Below are 14997 nucleotides of genomic sequence, written 5' to 3'. Positions count from 1 at the left end.
TGGGTAAACAGCTTCCATATCAGAAGAGTAGCCTTTTAATACCCCTTCCTCATTCTCTTTGCATAGGTATTAGCAGAAGGCATAAAGCAGTGACAGGTTTCAGAGTGTTAGTCTGTATTCGCAAAAAGAAAAGGAGTACTTGTGGCACCTTAGAGACTAACAAATTTATTTGAGCATAAGCTTTTTACTTCATCCGATGAAGTGAGCTGTAGCTCACGGAAGCTTATGCTCAAATAAATTTGTTAGTCTCTAAGGTGTCACAAGTCCTCCTTTTCATAAAGCAGTGGAAAATCAGACTCAAGGTACAGAGAGTGGAGAATCAGCCCCCTAGAGTGCTGTAAGAAGTGTTGGAAGTTTAGTAGGTGGTGTTCTACCCAGTGAGTCAGTACAGACCCAATGCCTCATTACAGTGGTAAGGGGTGCTTTGCTGCTGGATGTGTCTCTGCAAGGTATTGGAATGAGTAATACAGCTCCCACTAATGATATAGCAAGTTGCAGGATATTCTTGTATACTGTGTTTTCTGGCTGTGTTTATAAAGTTAGATGAAGACTGTGTGTGTACGCCTCACTCTGCAGCTGCTCCTCAAGAAAGCCCGACTATACTACAGCCTCATCTTTCTGTTAAGAAGTGAAACCAAAGTCCTAACAGTGGTAATTGAAAATCCATGACACAAGAGTTCCAGTTCTGTTTTCGTGGCCGAACCCCAACATGGGAATCTACATTCTGCCTTTCTAAACCCATCCATTCCAATCCCCTTGCAGTTTCAGTTGAAATACAGCATTTGAAAGTTGTGAGAGGTGTTCTGTCACACTGTTAACCAGTTGCTGTGCTTCACCTTAAAAGCGGCTGCATCTCAGCAGTGTGCAAAATGATTCTGTACATTAAAATATGTCTGAATCAAAACATAGAAGTGAATATCCATGGATTTGTGTGTGTGATTTCATAACTTGGATCTAATTCCAAACTTCATATCTTGCTCTTACCTCTATGTTGGATCAAACCAAAACCAGGGATCTGAATATTCTTAAATGTTTGGGTGTGAGGTCTGGAAATGTGTATAAACAGAGCAACATCATTAGTATTAAGTATCCTTACATTAACATTTGTTTTTGATCAAGGCAGTCTCCGCCCAATTTATTCACCTGGGGACCCATCTTCCTTTAAATAAATGTTTCTATATTCCAAGATACTGAGACATTTAATAAAATAATTTGATATATTTCAAATCTACTCATTAAAACAATAGGGGCATGTACAAAATATTAATTAGAAAATCTGGACCAAATAGAAAAATATTAAAAAATGATACCCCACCACCACACTACTTCAGAACTCAAACTCTCTCATCACACCCACAAGAAAAAAATCTAAGAAAATAGATGATCTTCATAGGGTTACGTGAGGGTTGCCAGATCCATGCTGTGGTGGACCAAATGGTGAAGTATGCTCTGGAGTCCAAGACCCCACACCAAACTTGCCATGCCTCCCTCTGTCTACTGTTTAAACTAGGAGTCTATTAGCTGAGCTACCTCAGACAGGCACACTTTTCTCTGCTCTCACTTTTTCAAATAGCCTTTTAATGATCTGGTCTATCTTCAAAGACAAACCATTGCCTGTGCATTTCTGCATGACAGAGTAAGTAGTCTGTTTGAATTCCTCCCTTACAAATTGTGGTCCACTGTCTGGTTTTCTCTCTTCAGGTACAATATACAAGGCCTAGCTGGGATGTGTTTTAGGTGACTAATCATATTATGACTCCCGCAGAGTTGTGCTCTTTCAAAATCTCTTGAGTAATAGTAAGTTATGAGTAAATACTTATTCCCATTTCATGCGAACAAATTTGTTCTCACAGTTTGTCATGGGCAATCCACTGTTTCATCTTTGTCTCTGGCTTAATTTCAATTCATTTTTATTCATTCACTGACATGTGTGAGTCTTTATCCATTTTGGGGCACATTTTCAAAAAAACTTCAGCTCCCAGTTTAGCACCTACCGGAAATGGCTCGACTTTCTTAGTCCTCAGCAGCACCTGTTATTCTTAAGAAGAGATTTGTCACCTAGGTACTAGACAGATGGATGTACTGGATAGACAATCCCTACTCCCCTCACTGTTACACAATAAAACTTAACTGCTATTTCAAGTTTTCCATCCATATAGCTCAAAAGCATATGCCCAAATAAATCTCTTAGTCTTTAAGGTGCCACCGGACTCCTTGTTGTTTTTACAAAGCAAGGTGAGTCTGACTAGCCCCATTTCATAGAAGGGGAAATTAAAGCACAGAGAGATGAAATGATTTCCCCAGAGTCAAACAGCAGGTCTATGATAGAGACAGGAGTAGAACCTAGGTCTGCTGCAGTAGGTCTGCTGAACCTAGGTCTGCTGTTACACTGCTTTCCATGCTTATTCCATCGGCTTCAGCATGCACTGAGGTTTCCTTCATAGCCTTCCAATCACCTATAGCATCCTTCTATCTCTATACCATCCCACCTCTATTACAGGCAGATCTTGGAGGGAGGGAAGGTGAAAACTTCGCCATAGCTCCTCAAGGCAGTCCAAATATAAGGGCAGAGCACACACCTGCCCTGTGTTCAGGGAAGCCATAGGCCTAGCTGTATGCGCAAAGCAGCATAGACCCTACACATGCTGTCAACCTGTGTCTGGCCCTTTTTCCCAACATATTGCCAACACAGGTATGTTAGTGGCTGAAGAAATTATTCTGGCTTAGTTAACATCCAAATAAGTTTGCTCATTACTTCCAGACAGCTATCAACAGCTATAAAAGGTAAATCAACACATATAGGAAATATCAGACTGGATCAAAGCAGTGGTCCATCTAGTCCAGTATCTTGTTTCTGACAATGGCCAGTGTGACACCGGCCGACCAGTTTCCAGCTCATCTCAAGGCTCCTAGGCATTGCTGAGCACTGACAATGTAGAGCTGGAAACCAGTCTAGCTCACCTGTGTGTTAGCATTGTCAAAATAGCGATTAGATTTATAGAGATGTGTTCAGTGTTTGGACTTTATGAAATGCTTGTGAGTTTCTGAGTGCATTAATCTTACTTATAATATCAGTATCCCATGTAATAAGGTAATATTTAAGTGTTTTCTCTGTAACTTTAAAAGTTTGGTATGAAACTGGAACACCCCACCCCTGCCCCAGTTAGAAGAGAAGCATTACCAAGTGGGAAATACTAGTTTACTACAAGAGGTGTCATCTCCTGCCCAACAAAAGAAGGCCCATAGACGCCAGACAAACCACAATGGAACATCAATGGACAAAATACTTCGTTGATTTTTTCCCCAAACCCATGAAGAAGGGACATGCACAAACACTCGTCCCATCATAGCTTGAACTCTGGGGGAACAGAATAAAAATCCCTGTCTAGAACAAATTGTCATTACTATGTGGCTTGGAATTTGGAGAAGACAATATTTCTAAGCGTAAGCAAGGGATCCCGATGCAGCTTAGCTTGGGTTATTCTTAAAGGACATACAGAACTTGCACATTACAGCAGCTTCTGTTATTTTTGGGAACCTAAGGCTGTAATTCATTTATGTGTGTGTGTTTACCTGCTTTAACATTTCAAAATACTCTCTTGTTGCCTTTTCCTAGTTAATAAACCTTTAGTTATTTTATTACAAGACTAGCTACAAGGGTGATCTGAGGTGCCATTGACCTGGGGTCAGTGACTGGTCCTTTGGGACTGGGAGTAACTGAATATTGTTGTAATTTTTGGTGTAAGGAACCATCTACCACAAACAAAGACTTGCCTGATTGGCAAGATAGATCAGGGTACCTAAGAGGCCTGTCTGTAACTCCATGGCAAGGCTGTTATAGTGCTTGAGGAGTTCATGCTGGATACTTGGTTGGTGAAATCTAATTATAGAACACACGACCAATTTGGGGTTTGTGCCCTGAGATTGGCACCCACATTTGTGAGCCACTCCAGACAGCTTGACAGCCAGTACCAGAAGCTGCAGAGGAAGGCACAAGAAGGCCTGCAATAGACAATTATTGAATAACCTGCCCCCAGGGGAAATTCTCCCTAACCCCCATTAATTAGAGGTTCACAGATTTTAAGAGCAGAAGAGGCCATTACAACATCTTTTCTGAACTGTAGAATGTAAAATTTTATCTAATTACTCCTATATTAAGCCCAATAGATTGGTTTAGGCCCTGAAATAGGAGTTTATATCCCTTCAAAAACTCTTGGGTAAGGGAGATTTTATTTGTTTGTTTATTGTTTCTTTGTTTCAGAGTAATTTTGAAAGTTCTCATTATGCCTGTAAATGTCCACTCCTGTTTTTGAATCCCTCTAAGTTCTTGGGCTTCAATTAGATCTTGTGGCAATGACTTTCTCAAAGTAACATTGCCTTGTGGGAAAAAGTATTTCCTTTTCGACAACAGACTTTTAACCCCAATTAACCAGGTAGCAGCAGTTTCCACACAACCAAAGTAAAGCCCCTATTAAATGGTCCTAATCTGCAGGGGTAAAATGGCTTCAAGACAAACATGAACACAACCATAGAGTATAACTTTCACCTACAGAAATTCTCCTCTGTAGCTACAGAAAGATGAGTTGAGAAAAATGGAGTCACTGAGCCACCTCATTAGGTGAGAAACATAACCAGATATTTTTCCCCCTCGACTTTGGCTCATGGCAAAATATTGTGATCATTATGAGAATTTGTTGGGGCGGGGGGATGGAGGAAATATCAAAAACAGCTCTTTCACTGTAGACATTTAAGAGCCCACTGGAAACAGAATGAAGGTGGAATATTCATTCTTCACAGGACAGGCTGAGCTATATCTCGTTGTACATGTTCCATTTTGTCAGATGGTCTACTTAGGTGAGGTTGTTAACGAAGCCATAATTATGACATCTACTAAACCAGGATTCATGTGCAAAGTTGAAAAAGGATGGACTGTATTACCAAATGACTAAATTCTGCACACCAGCATTCAGAAAATGTTAACATTTAAAGTGCGCCTATCAATAAGTAATCCCTAAAAGAGACAACCCCTAGGTCAGTCATGCTTATTGTTATGTTTTGCCATGGACAATGTGAAAGCATGTAATTTCAGCCTGGATGTTTTTTGTTTTAGATTAGTAAAAACAGCAAAGCAAGAAAGAAAGCAAAAAGGCAAACAAGAAAGAAAGAACGAATATAAAGTCCTTATGAGATATCACAGTATGTTTGAGGGAGTCACTCATAGGGATTAAATTGCGAACAGGCTATGGGACCTGAACGCAGAACACAGAAAATAATCTTACATAGCTACCTACACTGTTCTTGAGGAGAAAACTATGGCTGATATTTCAACCAGACATGTACTCTTTGAAGCACATTGTTTCAAGCTTTTTCCTGATAATAAAAAAAAATACACACGCCTCCAGTTGTAATGCCCAAATTCAATGTAATGGATACTTTACTTGTAAAACAACTGATTGAACATGTATGTATTTAACACATAATCTTTAAATATTTTAAAGATCCAAGTTAAAGCCAGCTGACATTAAATTTAAATGGAGCCCTGTAACCTAAGAACATCCAAATTCTAGAGGGCAAAGAGCTCACTGATATTTGATAGAATTTCAGGTGACCTGACCAGTTTGGTCATTAATTTATTAATTCATTAATATAATAAATTTATTAGTATTATAAATTCAGTGATCAGTTGGTCATTAATTCATTCATAACATAAACTGTATCCGATGTGTGTCATGTAAGGAATCATTGGAAAACTAATAAAAGACTAATCATTAATATTCTTGCATGGTGTATGTATGGTGAAGGAAATGTGGGATTAAAATCTGTTTACTACACAAATCTAGGGAGTGGGTAAACAGGTTTCTCCCAGACAAGTTGATGCCTCCAGCCAGGTATCATGAAAGCTGATTGGCAATCACATGTCAAGTGACCATTCATTTGCATTGGAGTGGGGGTTGGGGAACAGGGCCGGAACAGATCAGTTTGCTTTATAGCAAACAGCAGTAAGGGAAGAAACCAGTGTGGAACTTCCTCCACCACCAGACTCCATGTCTCCTTCCCCAGAGCTTGAATGAACTTTATTTTGGGGGGTAACCTTCAAAAGAATCAATTCCAAAGGTTCATTGGACTATAAAAGAGAGGAGCAAAGAACCTCAGTGATCTTTCACCTAAGACGACAAAGGAACTGAGCACTTTGGACTTTGTGGGAGATCCTGACCAAAACAGGGGTCAGCCATCTTGCTGGAAGGAAGTGTGGTAAGAGTCTTACCTTGAACCAACTCAATAGATTTGTGAAGCTTTAGTCACTAGAAAGCTAACTTTTGTTTGTAACCATTGTAACTTTATTCCTTCTACTTGGTATCACTTAAACTCCTATTCCCTTTTGTTAATCCTTTGTTAAATGGAATTGTTAACTGCATTAGGGTACCTCACCATGTCTGTCCCTCCGTTGTTCTTTCTGTAGGGTGTCACCCCAAGTTTGACTGCTCCCGCACCATTCAGGGCCCTGACTCCTCTACAGGTAACATAAACAGCCAGAAGCCCTTGGCTACATTCTTACCAGGTGCACAGTGGGCAACATTCTGCTCTCATTGGGCTGCTGGGCAGAGGGAACAATTTGGCCAAGTGTGTCAGGGTATATTACAAGCTGCCACAGCTCAGTGTCAACTGGGGATCATCCTGTACTTCTACCAGCAGAGACAACAGGGAATCTTATCTTACATGGGCCACTGTGACAAATTTACCTCCTCTGGGGTCCATTCTTTGTATCTGTTACAATAGCATCAGAGATAATAGAATCCTCCCACCAAGAAGGCATGCCCCTGTCACCTACCTACTGCCTCAGAGTAGTTCAGTGATCAACACAAATCCAGCAGACACAGCAGACACAAAAAAGAGAAGGTGAGATTGCTCATTCCTTTTCTACAGCAACTTAGACTGAGGCAGCAGATTTTACCAGCAACATCTTCTGAATGTTTAGATGGGATTCTTTTATTTTATATTTATTTATTTATTTATTTATTTATTTATTTGAGATTACTTTTCTTTCTTTACTTGTTCTCTTTGGAACTTTCAACACACAAAGAAAATTAAGATTTTGATTAACTAAACCTAATAATATTCATATGCTGTTTTCCCCCAGGAAAACATGAGGCACATGGTGCAATCTTATGGTTTTAATAACCAGTGAGTCAAGTCTGGAAATACAGTACCTATGAGTCAATGAGATTCCAGGTCCTTACAAAGTGCCAGACAGGGACATTTCTCAGTAACATGCATGTTTACTTCCCCTACCTAGTTCTTTTTGTCTGCTCTTGCATTGATTATTGAAGGAAACTGCTATCTGGGATGTGTCACCTTGAATCCAAGTTGTGTTATGGTTTAAATGATACTACCCCTCTCAATGGGCTATGGTCTCTCAATGGGCTATGGGATCAATGGTTCTCTGATCCCAGCTGGAATTAAATGGAATTGAACCTGGTTTCCACTGGTTTGAACCTGCCAAGTGAACAAGTGTAAGGTGATCTTTAATGCATACAGAGTGTAATTCACAATTTTGCTACTACAGCAGACCAATGATACAGTGGTCCACCTTGTCCAGTAACATGTCTCAGAGTGTGGATACCAAAGCATCAAAGAAAGATTCATGGATACCAAGGCCAGATCACCATAGTGATCATCTAGCCCAGTGGTTCCCAAACTTGTTCCACCACTTGTGCAGGGAAAGCCCCTGGCGGGCCAGGCCAGTTTATTTACCTGCCGCGTCCGCAGGTTCGGCTGATCACGGCTCCCAGTGGCCACGGTTCGCTGCTCCAGGCCAATGGGAGCTGCTGGAAGTGCCATCTCACTCTTTTATAGCACTTTCCCTTTGAGGACCTCAAAGCAATTTTCAGGCCTTCATTAATTTAGCTTTAGAGCACTCTAGTGAAATAGGCCAATATCATACCCAGGCTACAGTTTGGGAAAATAAAGGCAGAGAGATTCACCCAAGGAATTCTTCAGTAGACAGGCAGATAGAAGCCAGGTCTCCTAACACCCAGACTTGTTCCTGAATGTTAAAATCATCATTCCTCTTTTCATGGTTAAAACTATAGTGGCCTATATCCACCAAGTCTTTATGCCATCCACCCACAGTTATGGCCATCAACCATAGTCATTTGGCTCCCAGCTATTCCCCCACCCTCAGATTACATTACAGTATGACCTGAGTGGGCTAACCAGGGTGCATGATCTCATGCCAGAGTCCCAAACTGGGAACAGATGGACATCTGACAGCTACCACATATGTGCTGTGACTCCTGGTGCTCACTAACTCACTGTCCTGCTGATGTACTTTGAGCCCAGATCCCACTGACCCAAGGGTCTGCTTTGGTATAAACTAGGTCTTTCACAGGGCATTTAGTAATACATGCCACTGGCCATAGCACTGAGGTGTGTATAGTGGGGAGGCATGGAGAGGGAGTTCTGCCAAAAGCCAATCATACTGAGGGAGCAAGATGTTTGAGATGAAAGGATTGTAGTCTGCCTAGTTCTACCCCCTTCCACCCATGCCCCCCCACACACACACCCCTGCTCTGCCAACTAACTTGGTGGGGGAAAGTGTTACCCTTCTTTTTTAGATAAACACGAATGACAGAAGTACTGCTGGCTGTCCATTCAATCCTGAGTAATGTTGTCACTACAGCATGTGCTGTGACCCTAATTCCCCTCTGAGTTTACGGAATGGGTTTGGTCACCATGTGGGTAAGGGGAAACCTCCAGATACTATAGGAAGTGGTGATTCAACAGGCAACACTTTCCTCTCCGTGTCAATATTGAACCAATGTCTCGTCATGGTGTGGTGGAGGGCAGCTGGACGGAGCTGCTATTGAGGCGAGACATTTAAAAAAAATCATCTTCCTGGCGGTGGTGTATATAGCACTGCAACTGAAATTATGGCATTCAGTTTTCTGGGTACTGCACCTTTAAATATAAGGAGTCCCCTTCCCTGCAGCAGAGGCAGTAGCCATTTTGAACTGCAGAATGTTGCAGAGTGACTCACTGTGTTCTCTCTCTCATGGGGGCTGGAGAGTTGCTCTTTTTGTTTGTTACTAGTTTTTCTTAATCAGAAATAAAAGTCATCAAGGCTGAAAACACACCTTTTCCTCTTTGTTTATGGTGAAACACAACACCGATCTCACGTGGCTCCATACTAGCTCAGATCATTTCATACTACCTAACTAAAATTCTCACTCTCCACCTGTTTGACACCTATCTCACACTTGTACAGTAAGTTCTCTGGCACAGAGAGTGTCCTCTTTGTTACTAGCCTAGCACAGTGGGCACATCCTGATCCTTGAATGAGGTTCCTAGGTGCTGCCATAATACTACTAATAATACTAATTTCAGTTGGACACTGTATTCTTTACCTGCATAGCGCCACTGTGCCTTAACAATTTACCATGTTTCAACTCTGAGCTGGCTGCATTTCACTGGCAGATGAAGTGAATCCTGTATATAGTTTTTTTATATATATTTAAGATTCTACAGCACCTTTGGATCCTTTGATATTAAAGATGGAAGGTACAAATCTATTGTTGCCATGGTTTTTTAAAGGGATACAATGTATTCCATCCTGTGGCTCAGTGACAGGACCAAATTCTCACTTACACTGGGGTAAACCAGGAGTAACTCCACTGAGGTCAATGACGTTACAATCAGTGTAATAATGGTATGAGGAGAGGAGAAAGTGGCCCACAGTCATTTGGGGAAGCAGACTATAAAACCACAGTAAAATCATTTTCAAGGGGAAAAAAATCCCTTTAGGATGGATCGGTCCCTTTAAAGGAGACGAATGGAATGTTGGAACTCAGAAAGTACTGTGGTATTTGGGAAATTGACAGTTTGCTCAGAAATAGCAAAAACTAGAGTAGTGAAGAGAGACTGCAGAGAGCGAAGACCTTGCAAAATGAAGCAGTTTATTAATTAAGCTATCAAAATCTGCTGTAGCATATGGGGTGAGACAGACAGGTTTAGGCTCAGTGAGTGCCTGAAGATCTCGATCTCACTAGCATGGGAAAATTTAAACCTCAGAGAGAACCATGACTAAACCTGAGAAAAGAAAATGACTGCATGGAAATGTTTAAGGGATGATTTTTGTTGATTAATGACACAAAAGGCCACAGTCTATAGCGTGAGACACTGGAGAGAGGCATTGAGAGGAAGTCAGAAGGTAGGGAATATTTTTTAAAATAAACAGGATTTTAGAAAAGTTTGTTTTGAGTCTCATTTGAAATTGGTGTTTTCTTTAATAAAATATAATGATTATTGAACAGAGAAAGTGCGCTCTGTGTAACATGGGCTGAGACCATGATTACTCATAGGTCCAGGTTCCAGTTTGCCTTTAGGTTTGTGGGATTTATATTAGAAGACTTTACCATTTGGATTCTTAGTCATGTCAGCAGCTTTTCTGACTGGAGCGTGATGCCATTTGTGTGTTGAACTATGCAAATAAGCAATGAGCTCTTGCCAAAAAGGGTGTATCCAGATCCCAATCTGAGCTCTGAACAGTCCCAAAGTTTGTATTTCGATCCAGGGTCTTGGTTTGGACCCATCTCTAATACCAGAAATATATACAAATGTCCAATAATGTCTTTTAATGAAATGAGGGCATAAGGGTACAATGCATGCATCCCATTGGGGTTGATCCCTACACAAGCCAAGCAGCTTCTCTCTTGCCTTTGGGAATCGCTCATTTTACTTACTAGACTGCCTTAAGAAGAGGGGGGTGATTCTGGCAGCAGAAGGAATCTTCAGCATGCCAAGAGGAAGAAAGACCAAAGGGTCAGTTTCCTTGTAAAAAGAAGGCTGCATGATTAACTTTATGGAAAGAAACTGAACTGTAAAAAGACGGCATTTTGTCTTTAACAAGGCCTGAGGAGTCAGGAACTCAGCCAGCTGGGTAGTCTGTGCTAACCCAAGAATATTAGAACACCAAGGTCAGAAAAAGCCAGGACACCACCAGGAATGTGAGGAGAGACAGTCTGACGATGTGGCTGTGTGGAAGAACTGAGGTGCAGCTGCTGAGGTCCATAAATGAGTCAACAAGCAAACTAAGTCCAGATCCAATGTGAGAAGAGAGAGAATTAAGTCTTCCAAGACAAAAAAAGAACCTTCCCCCCTCCATCCCCCTCCCCCGCATGTCTGTCTGTACATCTGTATTGCATACATACATTACATCGATGCAGAGCCAGAGACAAGACAGAGAGACGGAACATATTTCAAGAGAACATTACCATTTATGTTGTCAACGGGCATTGTGGAAGACGATACATATTAGCAAATGACTAAAAGACTCCAGAGAGTCCCTGTATAGCATCCCCTACGCCTAATATTGCCAATACAGGCTGACAGAAGAGGTTTGCAATAAAACGCTTAGTCCAACACACTGTTTAACATCAAATGCAAGAACTGCAGTGGGCCAGTCCTTTGACATTATAATTAGAGATGGTCCTGAATGAAAAATCCAAATGTGGATGAGCCCTCTGACTCAGTTCAGATCCAGACAGAAACTCTGTCATTAGATATCATATTTTGTAATTAAATTGAAACACCACGTTCTTTGGGACACTTGAGCTCTAGACTGAGAGCCAGATCCAACTTTGGTATTGACCCCAATTCTCTGTGGCCCTCAATTCATTAGAGTATTTAAACACAGACTTAAGTCCCAGCAAAGTCAAGGGAAGCGTGGACTCAAGTGGTTTTCTGCAAAGGGATGGACTGCAGGATCAGGGCTGAAAAGGGGTTGAACAAAAATCCCAGATCCAAACAGCCTTGACCTGAAGTTGGGAACGTTGAATCCAGGTCTAAACTTTATGTCTTGGATCCATCTCTAGCTATGATGGTTTTGATGAGGAAAGGAAAAGTGAATCGGTTGCAATTAAAACAAAAACTTTGAACAAAACAAAAGAAAATGTTTGAAAGATCCAGCTGTGACTTGAGTTAGGAAATCCATAAGAATGGCCATACTGGATCAGACCAATGGTCCAGCTAATACAGTAGGCTGTCTTCCAACAGTGGCCCGTAGGAGAAGCTTCAGCTGGAATGAACAGAACAGGGCAATTATCGAGTGATCTATCCACTGTCATCCAGTCCCAGCTTCTAGCACTAAGAGGTGTAGGCACATGCAGTGCATTTGGTTGCATCCCTCACCATCTTGGCTAACAGCCATTGATAGACCTATCCTCCATGAATTTATCTAATTCTTTATTGAACCCAGTTATAGTTTGACCTTCACAACATCCCCGGCAATGAGTCCCATAGATTGACTGTGTGGTGTGTGAAGAAATACTTCCTTTTATTTGTTTTAAACTCGTTGCCTATTAATTTCATTGAGTGACCTTTGGTTCTTTTGTTATGTGAAGGAGTAAATAACACTTCTCTATTTGCTTTCTCTACACCATTCATGATTTTATAGACCTCCATCATATCCCCCCCGCCAGTCATCTTCTTGACCTGCTGCTCACAAACCAGGACAAATTAGTAGGGGAAGCAAAAATGGATGGGAAGGCAGTGACCATGAGATGGTCAAGTTCAGGATCCTGACACAAGGAAGAAAGGAGAGCGTACAGACCCTGGACTTCAGAAAAGCAGACTTTGACTCCCTCAGGGAACTGATGGGCAGGATCCCCTGGGAGAATAACATGAGGGGGAAAAGAGTTCAGGAGAAATGGCTGTATTTTAAAAAAATCCTTATTGAGGTTACAGGAACAAACCATCCCGATGTGTAGAAAGAATAGTAAATATGGCAGGCAACCAGCTTGGCTTAACAGTGAAATCCTTGCTGATCTTAAACACAAAAAAGAAGCTTACAAGAAGTGAAAGATTGGACAAATGATCAGGGAGGAGTATAAAAATATTGCTCAGGCATGCAGGAGTGAAATCAGGAAGGCCAAATCACACTTGGAGTTGCAGCTAGCAAGAGATGTTAAGAGCAACAAGAAGGGTTTCTTCAGGTATGTTAGCAACAAGAAGAAAGTCAAGGAAAGCGTGGGCCCCTTACTGAATGAGGCAACCTAGTGACAGAGGATGTGGAAAAAGCTAATGTACTCAATGCTTTTTTTGCCTCTGTCTTCACGAACAAGGTCAGCTCCCAGACTACTGTACTGGGCAGCACAGCATGGGGAGGAGGTGACCAGCCCTCAGTGGAGAAAGAAGTGGTTTGGGACTATTTAGAAAAGCTGGATGAGCACAAGCCCCTGGAGCTGGATGCGCTGCATCCGAGAGTGCTAAAGGAGTTAGCAGATGTGACTGCAGAGCCATTGGCCATTATCTTTGAAAACTCATGGCGATCGGGGGAGGTCCCAAACAACTGGAAAAAGGCTAATGTAGTTTCCATCTTTGAAAAAAGGAAGGAGGAGGATCCAGAGAACTACAGACCAGTCAACCTCACCTCAGTCCCTGGAAAAAACATGGAGCAGGCCCTCAAGGAATCAATTCTGAAGCACTTAGAGGAGAGGAAAGTGATCAGGAACAGTCAGCATGAATTCACCAAGAGCAAGTCATGCCTGACTAATGTAATTGCCTTCTATGATGAGATAACTGGCTCTGCGGATGAGGGGAAAGCAGTGGACGTGTTGTTCCTTGACTTTAGCAAAGCTTTTGACACGATCTCCCATGGTATTCTTGCCAGCAAGTTAAAGAAGTATGGACTGGATGAATGGATTGTAAGGTGGATAGAAAGCTGGCTAGATTGTCGGGCTCAATGGGTAGTGATCAATGGCTCCATATCTAGTTGGTAGCCTGTATCAAGCGGAGTGCCCCAAGGGTCAGTCCTGGGGTCAGTTTTGTTCAATATCTTCATTAATGATCTGGAGGATGGCGTGGATTGCACCCTCAGCAAGTTTGGGAGGAAACTGGAAGGAAAGGTAGATACCCTAGAGGGTACGGATAGGATACAGAGGGACTTAGACAAATTAGAGGATTGGGCCAAAATAAATCTGATGAGGTTCAACAAGGACAAGTGCAGAGTCCTGCACTTAGGACAGAAGAATCCCATGCACCGCTACAGACTAGGGACTGAATGGCTTGGCAGCAGTTCTGCAGAAAAGAACCTTGGGGTTACAGTGGACCAGAAGCTGGATATGAGTCAACAGTGTGCCCTTGTTGCCAAGAAAACCAATGGCATTTTGGGCTATATAAGTAGGGGCATTGCCAGCAGATCGAGGGTCGTAATAGTTCCTCTCTATTCGACGTTGTTGAGGCCTCATCTGGAGTACCGTGTTCAGTTTTGGGCCCCACACTACAAGAAGGATGTGAAAAAAATTGAAAGCGCCCAGCGGAGGGCAACAAAAATGATTAGGGGACTGGAACACATGACTTATGAGGAGAGGCTGAGGGAACTGGGATTGTTTAGTCTGCGGAAGAGAAGAATGAGGGGGGATTTGATAGCTGTTTTCAGCTACCTGAAAGGGGGTTCCAAAGAGGATGGATCTAGACTGTTTTCAGTGGTAGCAGATGACAGAACAAGGAGTAATGGTCTCAAGTTGCAGTGGGGAAGGTTTAGGTTGGATATTAGGAAAAACTTTTTCACTAGGAGGGTGGTGAAGCACTGGAATGCGTTACCTAGGGAGGTGGTGGAATCTCCTTCCTTTGAGGTTTTTAAGGTCAGGCTTGACAGAGCCCTGGCTGGGATGATTTAGCTGGGGATTGGCCCTGCTCTGAGCAGGGGGTTGGACGAGATGCCCTTCTGAGGTCCCTTCCAGCCCTGATAGTCTATGATTCTCTGATTCTATTATCTCTTTTCTAAGATGAACAGTCCCAACACTTTTGGGGATTAGGCAAATACTAATTTTTCATCAAATCCTCTTATGTGCAGCACAACGCATAGAGAATAGTCCCCATATTTCTCATACCCCTACAGTACTGATGTACAGCAGGGTGAATTCAGTGGGAAATAGAAACATTAACTTTGAATTTCCTGGCTTGTGTTGATTGGTTGTTCCATGTACTGTAATTTACCAT

The sequence above is a fragment of the Dermochelys coriacea genome, chromosome 3, assembly GCF_009764565.3.
Source record: "Dermochelys coriacea isolate rDerCor1 chromosome 3, rDerCor1.pri.v4, whole genome shotgun sequence".
Classification (NCBI taxonomy): domain Eukaryota; kingdom Metazoa; phylum Chordata; order Testudines; family Dermochelyidae; genus Dermochelys; species Dermochelys coriacea.
This window is presented reverse-complemented; position numbering follows the sequence as displayed.